General features: G+C 47.0%; 1 non-coding gene across 1 annotated transcript; it reads right to left on the minus strand.

Moving 5' to 3' along the window:
• Window positions 1-2,743: 2,743 nt before the first annotated feature.
• TRNAF-GAA (transfer RNA phenylalanine (anticodon GAA)) lies at window positions 2,744-2,816 on the minus strand. Its single transcript has one exon. It is a non-coding gene; the product is annotated as a tRNA-Phe (tRNA).
• Between the last annotated feature and the right edge of the window lie 12,966 nt (window positions 2,817-15,782).

Consider the following 15,782-nt stretch of genomic DNA (forward strand, 5'->3'; position numbering starts at 1 on the left):
ACAGGAGGTCGTGGGTTCGATCCCGACCCTGACGCCTGTTGTGTATGTGGAGTTTGTATGTTCTCCACGTGGTCGTGTTAAATTTCTTTGGGTCCTCCGGTTTTCCCCTCTACGTTGAGAAACAAAACGTGTTTAGAGCATTTGGCTGCGATACATTTCCACACGATATGCTGCTTCGTTGGGCTATCATTTGTGGCCAGGTCGCTTCTGGAAAAATAGCTATATAGCCCACTGGGTCTATACCTGATAAAATACATAAACAACGTTACATATTTAGGCCTGCCTCTGCACCCTGGTGCTTCCATACGTTCATCAAGTGTGTTTTTTATGATGTGGCTTTGCTCTAACATGTCCTACTTAAGCCATCTCAGTAGACCTTATTTCAATGTTAGTTTAACGCGTAGGCTTTTGCTACCAATATCCATATTAGAGGGTTTTTTTGGGATTAGATCGCGTAAATGTAAACGTGTCGTTAAACCCGCCACCAACTGACGCAGGAACAAATTGGCATTTTTGTTGTTTACGTGACAAACCTTACTAATTGTCCGTGCCGAGTGGTGGCAGGTTTAATGACGCATTCATTTTTATGCAATCTAACCCAAGAACACCTCTATTATGTTTGATTTAAAGCTTTCGTGACTGCAGGGATTCATCTTCTTCGTTCTTTCGGTAAAGTCACGTAGAAGGGAAATAATCAAATAATAAAAATAAAACATAATAAAATACAATTCTCACGACGTGTTCGGCCACAATTCTCACGACGTTTCGGCCACAACGCAAGCAGCCGTCCTCAGGTGAAGAACAGGTCTGTCGGAAAGACAGCGTTTGAATGAAGCGTTTGAATGAACGCTGTCTTTCCGACAGCAAGCAGCCGTCCTCAGGTGAAGAACAGGTCTGCCGGAAAGACAGCGTTTGAATGAAGCGTTTGAATGAACGCTGTCTTTCCGACAGACCTGTTCTTCACCTGAGGACGGCTGCTTGCGCTGTGGCCGAAACGTCGTGAGAATTGTATTTTATTATGTTGTATTTTTATTATTTCCCTTCTACGTGACTTTACCAAAAGAACCAAGAACACCTCTATTATGGTTTATTCCAGTGTGTCCAAGATTCGGTTCCAACATCCACTCCTTGTTGCCACCTTCCCCGTCTTCTCGTTTCTGACCCGACACAGTCTTTGTGACCCCTGGGGTTCACTTCGTCCTCCTCTGTCTTTGTGGTGCACAAGATCTGATCCTCCTCCCCCACCCCCCACCCCCTTAGAAAATGAACCGACTTTGGAATGCGGTTGAAACCTTTGGACCAACGTTGGCTCTTTGGCTTTTAATTCGAGTCCATAAATGAGACCCTCGTGTTAGCGACTGGTCTCATGAACGTCTTCTAAACGCTTCCCTATCGACGGGTCGTAAGACCTCCGACTAGCACGGTTGGCTACGTGCGGTGCGAAAGAAGTTTCACATACACACGGACATGCATTCTCGTTGCTTTTGTAATAAAGAAAAATCTGGACGAATCTCCATCTGTTCCGTCTGCCTTGCCTCCTAGCACGTGCGTGTTTTCTCCATGTGCTCCAGTTATCCTCACACGCGTGTAATAAAATCGACTTGTTATTTTATTTTAATAGGCCGACTATTTTTGCTTCTACGCAGCGTGTGGATTGTGCGGCGTTGTGAGATGCAGTTTGAATGATTTATGCCGTGTATGAAAACGCCGATCGTTATCGTGCACTGTGGACCATGGTTAGATGCCTGAACGCGTCAGCTCTCTCACCCACTCGGAATCTGCACCCCAATTCGCCACTTGTGACTTGCCCTGGTCACGCTGTTTGAACCTTGTCCTCCTCGTACACTACGTCTCTCGGTGCAATTACGGGAATTTCACATCTACAAAAAAATGTGTATCATAAATCTTCTCCCCATCTCCCTTATCAAGGCCCATGTTTATGATTCATCCCATTGTCAGGTACAAGGGACACATACGCACATTTTTTTTATTCTAGCAGGTAAAGCCCACTGAGCGATATAGCTGTTTTGCAGAAGCGACCTGGCCACAAATGATAGCCTAATGAAGTGTCTGCCCATGTGGACATTTACAGAAGCCGAATACTCTAAAACGCGTGATGTTGATTCTAAATGTGGAGGGGAAAACCGGAGGACCCGGAGAAAAATCCACGCAACTACGGGGAGAACATTCAGACTCCAACTATACAGGCTTCAGGGTGGAACCTACAACCTCCTGTACACCAGGCGAGGTAGTTAACATCGACACCGCGGCGTTCAGTGACAACCCGAGAACAGAGGCGAGAGAAAGAAAACAAATACATTAAATCACGATGTTTTGGAGGCAACACAAGCCTCCGTCACAGCAAAATCACCTGAAGACGGAGGCTTGTGTTGCCTCCGAAACGTTGTGATTTAATTCATTTGTTTTATTTTCTAACCTACGTGACTTTAACGAAAAAACCAAAGAGTATGGATCCTTGCAGTCACGAAAGCTTCAAATCTAGAGAGAAAAAAATATTGAGCGCTTGCATCTGCAAGTCCAGTTTTAGACAGCAGATGGCAGACTTAGCATTGACTCACGCCATTGCCATTGGATGGGATGTTCATGAAGAACTGCTACATATTTATTTTCCTTACGCTCTTTAAATACATTAAATAAATAGTTAGTTTGAAGCAAAATCGTCGCTTGTTTACAGACGTTAACGAGACGAGAGTTGATTTATGGCGATGACAAAATAATACTCTGCCGAAACCCGGGATTGAACCAGGGACCTTTAGATCTTCAGTCTAACGCTCTCCCAACTGAGCTATTTCGGCTGCCGATTTAAAGTGATCGTGTTGGCGCTTATAACTGTGACCGAACACGTCACCGAACGGATTTTGGCTCGCAAAATATCCCAGTGTGAATTTTGACTTAAAACTTTCGTGACTGCAGGAATTCATATTATTTGGATAGTTCGGTAAAGTCAAGCAGATAGAAAAAATTAAAGTAAATGAAACAAAAAATAACGACATTTCGATCACAACACAAGCGATCGTCATCAGGAGGAAAAAATGATGACGGTCACTGGTGTTGTGATCGAAACGCCGTAATTAAATGTATTTTATTTACTTTAATAATTTATATCTACGTGACTTTACCGAAAGATCCTTAGAATATATATCCCAGTACGGTTAGATATACACACACCACACCACACTGGGTATGTGACTGATTTTAGGCTGAGTCGATCTGGAGGAAGCCCACACACGGTTTGAGTGTGAGGTTGACTCAACCTTAAAGGATTTACGGCACTTGGTGCTGTTGTTAAACATCAGTAGTGGGGAGACAAAGGCGGCCGGGGGTGGCTCTGGCTATCACCACCCCACGCGTGCGGTGGTTGTGGCAGGGGAGCGGTGGTGCTGTGGTTGTGGCAAGGGAGCGGTGGCGCTGTGGTTGTGGCAGGGGAGCGGTGGTGCTGTGGTCGTGGCAGAGGAGCGGTGGCGCTGTGGTTGTGGCAGGGGAGCGGTGGTGCTGTGCTTGTGGCAGGGGAGCGGTGGCGCTGTGGTTGTGGCAGGGGAGCGGTGGTGCTGTGGTCGTGGCAGAGGAGTGGTGGCGCTGTGGTTTTGTTAGAGGAGCGGTGGCGCTGTGGTTGTGGTAGGGGAGCGGTGGTGCTGTGGTTGTGGTAGGGGAGCGGTGGCGCTGTGGTTGTGGTAGGGGAGCGGTGGCGCTGTGGTTGTGGTAGGGGAGCGGTGGTGCTGTGGTTGTGGTAGGGGAGTGGTGGCGCTGTGGTTGTGGTAGGGGAGCGGTGGCGCTGTGGTTGTGGTAGGGGAGCGGTGGCGCTGTGGTTGTGGTAGGGGAGCGGTGGCGCTGTGGTTGTGGTAGGGGAGCGGTGGCGCTGTGGTTGTGGTAGGGGAGCGGTGGTGCTGTGGTTGTGGTAGAGGATCGGTGGTGCTGTGGTTGTGGTAGGGGAGCGGTGGTGCTGTGGTTGTGGTAGAAGATCGGTGGTTCTGTGGTTGTGGTAGGGGAGCGGTGGTGCTGTGGTGTAGTGTATAGTGTAGTTCTGTATCGTAGTGTAATGCGAACATAAACGGGGTGGTTGCTGGCCTCGGCGCCAATCACACGGCCCGGAGCATTGGGGGGCGGAGCCTGGTCGGCGGAGCGTGTGGGAGGAGCCACTGCTCACCTCGGCTCCAATGGGAGACGAGGTGAACGGGGGGCGGATACGGGGGCAGTACGGGAAGGAGGAGTCAGGGTCACGTGATGGGAAGGATATAGGGAGAGAGCCGGAAGAGATCGAGGAGTTGGAACGGAGCGAGAATAGGAGAAGGCACGCTGGGCAGTGTGGGAGATGGCGCCATCTGCCACGTGGTGGAGCGGCGCCATCTGCCACGTGGTCGAAGACCTACGCACATCGTCGGCCAGCGGTGTGCGTGGGGTAGACGGGGCTAGCGGTGTGTGAGGGGCTAGCAGAGTGTGCGGGGCACACGTGGCTAGTGAGTGACTAGCAGAGTGTGCGGGGCACACGTGGCTAGTGAGTGACTAGCGGAGTGTGCGGGGCACACGTGGCTAGTGAGTGACTAGCAGAGTGTGCGGGGCACACGTGGCTAGTGAGTGACTAGCAGAGTGTGTGGGGCACACGTGGCTAGTGAGTGACTAGCAGAGTGTGTGGGGTACACGTGGCTAGTGAGTGACTAGCAGAGTGTGTGGGGCACACGGAGCGTGCGCGGGGCGCGCACGGAGGCGGCGCGGGTCCGGGCGGGGACCAGCGGGGTGCGATACGAAGAACCTAAATAAACGACAATGGAGACCAAGAAAGCCTGACAGAGTCGTTTATTACAGTAGTATAGTGTATAGTAGTGTTGTAGTGTATAGTGTAGTGTGTACTGTATAGTGTATAGTAGTGTGTAGTGTAGTGTATAGTGTAGTAGTGTATAGTGTAGTGTATAGTGTATAGTAGTGTGTAGTGTAGTGTATAGTGTAGTGTATATTAGTGTAGTGCTGGAGTCTGTCGCCAGGGAAAGAGGGAGGTGTGGACCGCCACTCCTCAACACGCTGCCCCCACGACCCTCGCCAGCACAAGCGGATTGAGAAACAAACGAGCGGACGTCTCTCGCCCGCTATCTCTCACAAATTACATCTCCCTCTTGTCACTGATCTCACCCTAATGCTATGTCTCTTGTGAATGCATCTCTCCACTGCCCGGGCGAAGTTGGTCATAGTCTTTATCGGAATCGCTGGAGGGTAATCCGCCGTCGAACGCATTACAAACATCGGGCGGTCTGAAAGTGATCCGCGCGCGTTCGGGAATGCCATCCTCTAAGCCGGTGGCTTTAGGTTTGTGTCAAAATGATTGCGTTAGGATTTTGCTCAGTTCCCCATTGCCTGCCACGGCCGCACAACTTACTTAAGACATTCTTAGGTTTTTTCGGTAAAGTCACGTAGGTAAAACATTTTTTAATTAATCAACGTGACTTTACCGAAATAAACCTAAGAATATGAATCCTTGCAGTCACGAAAGCTTCAAATCTAGAATTACTTAAGACAACAATAATTATTAACCCCATTCGGTGGACCGCGTTCGACAATAAATACACCGCGTGGCATGTATTTCTCAGCAGAAAATGTTTACAAAAACAAGCCAAAACTCCGGATCGGTTTCTTGCCTTCTACCAGAGTCGGGTTCATCTTCTTGATTCTTTCGGTAAAGTCACGTAGAAGGGAAAAAATAAAAGAATAAAAATAAAACATAATAAACATAATAAAATAATTCTCACGACGTTTCGGCCACAACGCAAGCAGCCGTCCTCAGGTGAAGAAATTTCACCTGAGGATTTTCTTCACCTGAGGACGGCTGCTTGTGTTGTGGCCGAAACGTCGTGAGAATTCTTCACTTAAGGATTTTCTTCACCTGAGGACGGCTGCTTGCGTTGTGGCCGAAACGTCGTGAGAATTATTTTATTATGTTTTATTTTTATTATTTTATTATTTCCCTTCTACGTGACTTTACCGAAAGAACCAAGAAGATGAATCCCTGCAGTCACGAAAGCTTTAAATCGAGAGTCGGGTTCGTTCAACAAATGATTCTGGGTTACCGGATGCTATTGGAAAGAGCAGTCCATATCTCGACTATGCGACCCTTACGGAGCCTCCCTCCCCTTGCCAGTATCAAAATATAAGAATAGATTTCGATTTAAAGCTTTCGTGACTGCATGGATTCATATTCTTGGTTCTTTCGGTAAAGTCACGTAGAAGGGAAATAATAACATAATAATAAAAATAAAAAATAATAAGATAACATTCTCACCATTGGAACCTCATTTGCCAGTAAAAAATATGATAATAGTTTTTTTACCCTTTATTTGGCAACAAAACTGACACCTTTTTTTTACAAGGAGTCATGTTTGCATAGACCACAATACCTGCAGTCATAATGCAAACAAAAATCATAACTCTGATAATGTATGCACTGTCCTTGAAGTTGATTGGTCCACACCCGAGACAGCTTTCCTTAGAGCCTAGTCTCACATGGTGCACACCATGTGAGACTAGGCTCTAAGGAGTTATGTTTTTTGTTTGCATTATGACTGCAAGTATTGTGGTCTATGCAAACATGACTCCTTGTAAAAAAGGTGTCAGTTTTTTTGCCAGATAAAAGGGTAAAAAAATGTTTTCATAAAATTATCACTTTATGTTTAATTATTTTATTATTTCTCTTCTACGTGACATTACCGAAAGAACCAAGAATATATAAGAATAGGTTTTACCCTTTCTGGCAATAAAACAGTTGTGTTAAGATGTTGCAAGGAATCACGTCTGCGTGAACAACATATACTTGTGGTGAACGTGCAAAGAAAAATATGCATTCTGAAGAAGGCTGTCTCTGGTGTGGACCAATCAGTTTCGAAGACAATGACATATATTACCGGAGCGTGTTTTTTGTTTGCATGTTCGCCACAGGTATGTGTTGTTAACGCAGACACGAATCCTTGCAAAAGGTGTATGTTCGGTGTTATAACATCTTAACACCTGTTTTGATGCCAGCAAAGGTAAAACCTATTCTCATAATTCTAGATTTGAAGCTTTCGTGACTGCAAGGATTCATATTCTTAGGTTTTTTCGGTAAAGTCACTTAGGTAAAAAATTTAAATTAATAAAAGTAAAATAAAACAAAATGAAAAATCACGACGTTTCGAAGGCTTGTGTTGCTTCCGAAACGTCGTGATTTTTTATTTTGTTTTATTTTACTTTAATTAATTAAAACATTTTTACCTACGTGACTTTACCGAAAAAACCTAAGAATATGAATACCTATTCTCATAGGCGACTCTGTTCACTGTAATAGGAAGCAATGTTGGATACAAACTCCGTATGCGTTGTGGAGCATTCTAGGAACAACAACAAACTTCAATAAAACAAATACATAAAGTAGCTGTACATTTACTTGTACAGTAATTTTGCCAATCCACTGCTGGATGAGGGCCTTCCCACGCCGTACGGGCCGTGCCGGTCGTGGTGGTAGGGGCGAGGTATTTAACCATACTTCACCACGCTGGTCAGTGCGGGTTGGTGAAAGGTGGGAAGCATAGAGGGTGCAGCATCCATGGGCTCTGCTGCACTGCCCTCTGCTGCCCAACGCACAGCTCTGGATTGAGAACACCTCGAGCAAAACTGACGCGTTGCCAAAGGTTTCCCTCCGGCCGAACCCTCAGTCAGCACTAAGGTTCTTTATTTTTTAAATGTGCAGTTATTCTGCGACAAAGTTCAACAACAATATCGGCACCGGATCTGGTTATAAACGAATTCGTGCCACCTGATCGCCAGTTCCGCCATCTGCCTGCGTCCAAGGCGGAGAGTTGGCGGCCCGAACCATGGGGCAGGACACGTGGTGGGCCCTGCCCAGGGCCTGTGGTGCCTCAACTATTTCAGGAAGTATCCAGTGCCCTTAGGTTTTTTCGGTAAAGTCACGTAGGTAAAAAAAAATTAAAATTTATAAATAAAAATCACGACGTTTCGGAGGCAACACAAGCTTCCGTCTTCAGGTGGAACCGTCACAGCACGATTGCTGTATCAAGTAAAGAGCATTTTTTTTTTTATACCTACGTGACTTTACCGAAAAACCTAAGAGTATGAATCCTTGCAGTCACGAAAGCTTCAAATCTAGAATTAAGTACCCAGGACCCTTTGAGTGGCTGGATCAGGGCAGGTTGGCACCAAAATAACAAGAAGAGCCGTGTTTGTTAATTCGGTAACTGAGCGGCTGATGTCAATGATAATTATGTAGGAGAGATTACACTTGGCACACATGTAATAGATAAATGTACACTTTTTATAACCAGAAATATTTGAAAACCGTATCATATTTTCGACGTTGGGTAACCCAAAAATGTCGGGGCAAAATGTAAAACTTTTTAAAAATGTTGAACGTAGGCCGATGAAAGTTTCTCTCTCCTGTTCGAGTGCTTGTGGCATTAACGTCAGCGACGAGGGTGGCTCTATCCCAGGTGTGTGGCAACCAACATAACAAGAAGAGCCATTTATTTCAAATTCGGTAACAACAAACCACCCCCACCCCCCTCAATATTTCAAGAGCCGCAATGCAGTGCGTGGTGAGTACGAGACGGTGGATCTCTTCATAAACAAGGTCGCGAGTCGGTGCCTTAAAGAGCCACCGCGTGCGGCTCTGGAGCCGAGACTTGAACCCTTGAACCCTTAAACCAAAGTAGAGCATCACGCGGAGAGCAGAGGTTGCAAACGGGGTTTGATTCCTTACCCGTACCCATACCCGGCCGCACCAGCGTCGCAAACGGGTACCCGTACCCGGCCGTACCCGGCCGTACCCGTACCCTACCCATACCCGGCCGGGTAGGGTACGGGTATCGGGTACCTGATTGCGACCTCTGGGATGAAGCCATGTTGCAGGCGCGAGTGGGTTGATTCTAGGAACTTGAATTGTGAGAAGAGACAAGACGTTGGGAAATGAGTGACAAACGGTGACTCACCAGTGACTCACGGTCTACCCGTACCCGTACCCGGCCGCACCAGGGTCGCAAACGGGTACCCGTAGCCGTACGCGGCCGGGTACGGGTAGCCGAGTATCGGGTAGGGTATGGGTATCGGGTACCCGGTTGCGACCTCTGCGCGGAGGTGACTTCCCAAGCGACACAAAAAAAAACCAACGAAACAACGCCGCACGTTTGTCAACGACGCTGCCTGTCAGAAGAGCAAAGAGAATAACTGACTATACCTACGTGACGTTACCGAAAGCTTCAAATCAAAATCGAATAACTAACAGGCGAAGCGATTTTTTTGGGGGGGGGGATGTCCGGTGACCTTTGTCGCATCACTGACGCGGAATAAGTCAGAGACGTGAAGTCTCAACGCAGGCGCGTTCCGAGGGATGGTGGTAGTGGTGGTGGTGGCGTGCCGGCTGGCTTGACACCTTCACAAACTGCCTCGACGAAAGGGAGCGGTCCCACAGGACTTGGAAGGGATCTCGTTTAATCTTCTCAAGGTTTATATAGCAGCGCACTAATCCCGAGGTGCTTTGGCGACGATTATAAAATTGTACGCAAGATGATAGTGGTTAAAATAAAGAGTGGGGTTATTTTTAAAAGTGGCGGTGTAGTTATGGTGACAGTCAGGAGTACAGGTATGAGTGGTTAAGGTAGGGATTGGGGATGCCCTGATGGTCTCGATTTGTATGAAGGTGGGCCACACTAGTTGTAAACTAAATACCTTAAAACATACAGAGGCAAAGACAAACATACATATACACAAAGACAAAGGCCCCCCGTATAGGCTTGACAGACTTGGACAAGTGCTGTTAGCGAGCACCTATGAAGACCGGAACGGTACACGAGGGGGTGGGTGGCCAGCACCACGCCCGGCCGCCTTTGTCTCCCCAGTGGCGTTATCTACACACCATACCAGGTACTCATTTGAGGCTGAGTCGACCGAGGGGAGGCCCAGGACCGGTTCAGATGCCGTGAGCGGGAATCGAACTCGGGTCGCCGGGTTCGTAGCGCAGCTCGCTAACCGCGAAACCACCGCTCCCCATACACAATGTACACAAACACAATACACACGCTGCTAAACCCATACGCACACAGACACACATGTACATGGATTTAAGTGCACACACACACGCACGTGCACACGAAAACATAGCTCCCCCAGAATAACCTAAACAGGGTGAGTTAAATAATATACACACACCCTCCCGTCTCGCCTGCGTAGACTATTAAAGCAAATGTTAGCGAGCACTTCTAGAGCTGCGGTGAAGATATTCACGGACAGACTTTCACAAAGACAAATATCCCACACATAGCCTGTTGGGGCAATTGTTGTTAGCAAGCATACGTTATGGCCAGAACCGCACGCGCGGGAGTGATGTGGTCAGTACCACGCCCGGCCGCCTTTGTCTCCCCAAGGCCGAGTGGATGTGGGCCGCGAACTTGGGCCGGCGGATTCGATATAGCGCAGCAGCGCTAACAACTGCGCCACCGCTCCCTTGCACACACATCCAGAGAAAGACACGCTCTAAAAAAAAATGATGATACATTAAAAAATATATTATTCTCGAGATCAAAAGAGTTGGCCGTGCCGCTTTCGTTATCAGAGAATTCCCCGGCTAAAGCAGGATTATTCCTCTTTGAAAATGCCACTGGATTAGGGAATCCTGGAGCCAAAATTGAGAGTCGAGAGTGGAAAAGTGATTGAAATACCATTAGCATAATGTAATCCACGCAGAGCGAGCACGGTGCCTTTTGAAGCCACGAGTCCCTCTACAAAAGGGCCCTAAATGGGTTCTATACAGACTCGTACAGGGACGTAATTAGTCGTTCGTGAGATAGAGTCTTGCTGCCATCCCTTTCGTCGACGAATCGTCGATTCGTAAGCTCCGCGGCTGTGTGCGCGGTGCCGAATCGTGGCATCTGAGAGTCTGCGTGTTTTGGTTCGCGTAAACGGAGGATCCTTGCGAAAAGAGTCCGAAAGATCAGCGCTCCCCAAACTTTTTGGCACCAGGAACCGGTTTCATGGAAGACAATTTGTTCACGGACCGGGGGGAGGAGGGGGGGAGTTCATCATTGGGTCTTTCCCCCTTTTCAAAGAAGCTCTCCAGCGACGTTTGTTTTTTTAATCCTTTATATTAAGTTCACTTGCTTGCTTGCACGCTTACGACCGTGCAAATCTTTCGGTCGTTTTTTAACCCACTTCCCGTGATCCAATCGAGCTGACATTTTGCACACAGACTCGTTGTGCGTGACAATTTATTTTCGTGAATTTTTTTTTTCCATAACTTTACACTTTTTAGGATTGTTTTAAAATATTTAATAACCAATTGCTTAATGGTGGCAGGCAATCATCTGACCCATAGGTGGCAGCCATCTCAAGCCAGAGGACGAGAGGACTCTAGCCGCCACGCATATAAAGGATTTATAGTGAAAAACTTTGTTTTCACGGGTTAATTTTTACTCATTTTGACTCGGCACGGATGGAAGTGCTAATCAAATAATGGGGGCGGGGGGCCACGCGCGGACTCACCGCTCTCACCTCCTGCTGCTGTGCGGCCCGGTTCCTAACAGGCCACGGACTGGTCCTGGCCCACGGCCCGGGGGTTGGGGACCCCTGGTATAGATAATAGGACTTACCGTGACCCCGTGCAGCCAATAGAGGCCGCCACTACGTTTGGCACGAGTGTACCACGTTTGGAGATGAATCGGAAAAATACAACCTCCCCCCTCCCCCCCAGATCTGGACAATTCCTTGAATAGTCGCAATCATTTTGTGTTTTTACGTGATTATAGAGACGACGCACGGACACAATCATACTAATAATCAGAGTTATTTCTCAAGTTAAACAACAACAAAAAAACTCAATTCGTCGCAGGGATGTTTTTCAGGAGAGTCCCCTCCCCGGGGTGTTTGGCCGTTTCCATTTCAAAAAGTGACACCGCACAGATGGGTTCAAGAAGGCCACTTTTGCTGTACTGCCATCACCTGGCCACCTCGCGGCCCGGCGGGGTTTTGTGAGTTTTCCAAATCTCTCTGTGATCCACCAAACCCTTGTCTGGTTTACAGGCGTGCAGAGTCGCCGCGCCAGCTGGCGACTTACATTTGCATGCCGTTCAAGTTCAAGTTTCATTTATTAGGTGTAGCCCTGTGAGCCATTCGGCTCTTGAATCGGGTGCAACCGCAACAAACAAAAAACAAAAACATTAACAAAAATAACATCTTAAAGTGAATATGTGACTGAGTGCAAACAGAAAATCCAAGAAAAGACAGCAAAATATTGCTGAAAAAAACACCGTACACCAACGCTGTGTGCAAAAATCCCAGTGGGATGCAAGTCAAACAACAACAACAACCACAAGACAACTTAGATTAAGGCCATCAGTCTAACTCTGTACTACAACAAACAAACATGGCTAAACCAATACACTTTTCGAAATCACCAAAATAAAGCCATGAAACCAATGAGCATGTTTACGAAACTTGCCAAAAGTCCGTTCGAGGCTACACGAGTGATCTTTGTATTTTGTGTCTACTTCTAAGGGGTCAATTCTGCAGTGGTCGCAAGTTCAATTTCCGGTCACGGCTAACATTAGTGGTATCAGAACCAGTCCTGGAACCTTTTCTAGGCGTCCTCAGCCTTGAACGGGTACCCTGTGTGGTGTGCAAACATCAGCGCTGGAGAGACAAAGGCGACCGGGTGTGGTTTCACGGCCACGCCCATCCTCTCATGTGTCGTTCCCACCTCAATAGGTGCTCGCTAACAACACTTGCCCCAACATTCTGTTAAAACCGATAAAGCATAGGTGTGTATATATATCTGAACTAGCAGAAGTACCCGGCGTTGCCCGGGTGAAAAATATATTTCTTAATAACCTTACATATATACACACCCTCACCACTCACCACTCACCCTCACCACTCTCCCTCACCACTCTCCCTCAGCACTCATCCTCACCAATCACACCCTCACCAATCACCACTCACCACTCACCCTCAACACTCACCACTCACCACTCACCCTCACCATTCACCCTCACCACTGTCCCTCACCACTCATCCTCACCAATCACAGCCTCACCACTCTCCCTCACCACTCTCCCTCACCACTCATCCTCACCAATCACACCCTCACCAATCACCACTCACCACTCACCCTCAACACTCACCCTCACCACTCACCCTCACCATTCACCCTCACCACTCTCCCTCACCACTCTCCCTCACCACTCATCCTCACCAATCACACCCTCACCAATCACCACTCACCACTCACCCTCAACACTCACCCTCACCACTCACCACTCACCCTCACCATTCACCCTCACCACTCTCCCTCACCACTCTCCCTCACCACGATTGCGTCAGTGCTATATGGGGGATCTTTATCTTTGTACACGTGTGTACGTATCTGTATGTATGGGTGTGTGTCGGCCTGTGTGTGTGGGGAGCGGTGGTCTAGCGGCGACCCGAGTTCGATTCACGCTCACGGCCAACACCAGTGACGATTATTCGAACCAGTCCTGGGCCTCGCCTAGGTCTACTCTGCCTCAAATGAGTACCTGGTGCGGTGTGTAAACATCGCGACTAGAGATACAAAGGCGGTCGGGCGTGGTGCTGGCCACCCACCCCCACGTGTGTCGTTTCCGGCCTTCGTAGATGCTCGCTAACAGCACTTGCCCCAAGAGTCTGTTCCAGGCTATACGGGGGACCTTTGTCTTTGTGTGTGTGTGTATGTGTGTACAGTATCATCTCTCCCAAAACGATTCGTTCAAAATAATTATTTTTGTACTTTCTCAGCCCGTGTCTCCCCATGCCTCTCAAAAATCATTGCCTAAATGCATGTGCATTCATTCCCTATCTCTCCACCGTGCTCGCTCGGAAATGATGGCTCCCGAGTAATTGTGTGTGTGAGTCTCCGCTGTACCTCTTCTCTCAAAAAATAATAGTGTTGTGGTGGCCGGGTGGCCCAGACGATTCATCGCCGCACTGTCTGGGTACCGGCCGAGCGTCTCTGAGACCCCTGGTGCTCGACTGTGATTAAATAGTGCCGTGAAAATGGCAATGTGCCCGAAACGTTGCCTATCATATACCCTGTGTCTTTTGAAGCCACAGTGTTTATAAATCCTTTATATTAAGTTCACTTGCTTGCTTGCTTGCGCGCTTACGACCGTGCAAATCTTTCGGTCGTTTTTTAACCCACTTCCCGTGATCCAATCAAGCTGACATTTTGCACACAGACTCGTTGTGCGTGACAATTTATTTTCGTGAAAACAAAATCCAAAATTTGACACTTTTTAAGATTTTTTTTTTTATATTTAATTACCAATTGCTTAATGGTGGCAGGCAATCATCTGACCCATAGGTGGCAGCCATCTCAAGCCAGAGGACGAGAGGACTCTAGCCGCCACGCATATAAAGGATTTATAGTGAAAAACTTTGTTTTAACGGGTTAATTTTTTTGACGAATGTGTTGGGTTTTATTTTGTGATTAAATGGGGTTCTTAAGTGTAGCGAGTTAAAACTAAATTCGAATCCGTAACATTTAAATGCCGAAGATAAAATTCTGCAAATCTGCACTGAGGGTCCTGCATTGGGATGTTCTGCCCTTACTGTCACGTATAATTACACTTATTCCAGTTCGCATAACGAGACAACTCAACAAATTCATCAATAACACTGCCTTCATGATGAAAACACAAGAATAGGCTTCACCCTTTCTGTCAGCAACACAGGTGTTTAGATGTTAAAACACTAAATACCCACCTTTTGCAAGACCTTTTGGTCTTCTCTGGACTGACACTGGTGAGACAAAGGCCATAAAGAAAGCTGTCTCTGGTATAGGCGAATCAATCTCAAGGACAATGCTGAAATATTATCATCAGAGCACTTAGTTTGCATGTTTATCCACAAGTTCGGGTAATGCAGACTTGGTGTTTCAGCATCTTAACATATATTTTATTGCCAGAAAGAGTAACATCTACTCTGATTTTTCATATTTTGATACTGGTAAAAAGGTCCCATAATTATAACTGCTCAAGCCGAGCTATAAATGCTCTGAAACTTGCATTGCCTCTCGACTCTTTAATTCTAGATTTGAAGCTTTCGTGACTGCAAGGATTCATATTCTTAGGTTTTTTCGGTAAAGTCACGTAGGTAAAACATTAATGAAAGTAAAATAAAATAAAAATCACGACGTTTCGGAGGCAACACAAGTCTCCGTCCCACCTGATGATGGAGACTTGTGTTGCCTCCGAAACGTCGTGATTTTTATTTTATTTGACTTTCATTAATGTTTTACCTACGTGACTTTACCGAAAAAACCTAAAAATATGCCTCTCGACTGTTCGCCTTTTGGCGTTCTCTGACTCACACTGGTGAGACAAAGCCATACATAAATCTGCTGTCTCTGATGTGGGCCAATCAGTTTCAAAGACAATGAACACATTCTAATCAGGGCGTGTTTGTGCACATGTTTTACTAAAACTGCGTGTGGTTAATGCAGACTCGATGCCTTTGCAAGAGGCGTCCACTTGGGCGTTGTGCACATCCTAACACCTCCCGTTTGCACTACGAGACATCTCCTTTACCAGTGGCAAAATATAGTGATAGGTTTTAACCCTTTCAACTGGTACAAAAACTGACACCTTTATACAAGGCAGCATGTTTGCAATAACCACAACACAAGCAGTCAAAATGCAAACAAAAAGAAACAACTCTGATAATGATAATGAAATGCACCGTCCTTGAAGTTGTTTTTTTGAGTTGTACGCCTTTTGGCGTCATCT

Source organism: Lampetra fluviatilis, chromosome 43 (assembly GCF_964198595.1).
Source record: "Lampetra fluviatilis chromosome 43, kcLamFluv1.1, whole genome shotgun sequence".
Taxonomy (NCBI): Eukaryota; Metazoa; Chordata; class Hyperoartia; order Petromyzontiformes; family Petromyzontidae; genus Lampetra; species Lampetra fluviatilis.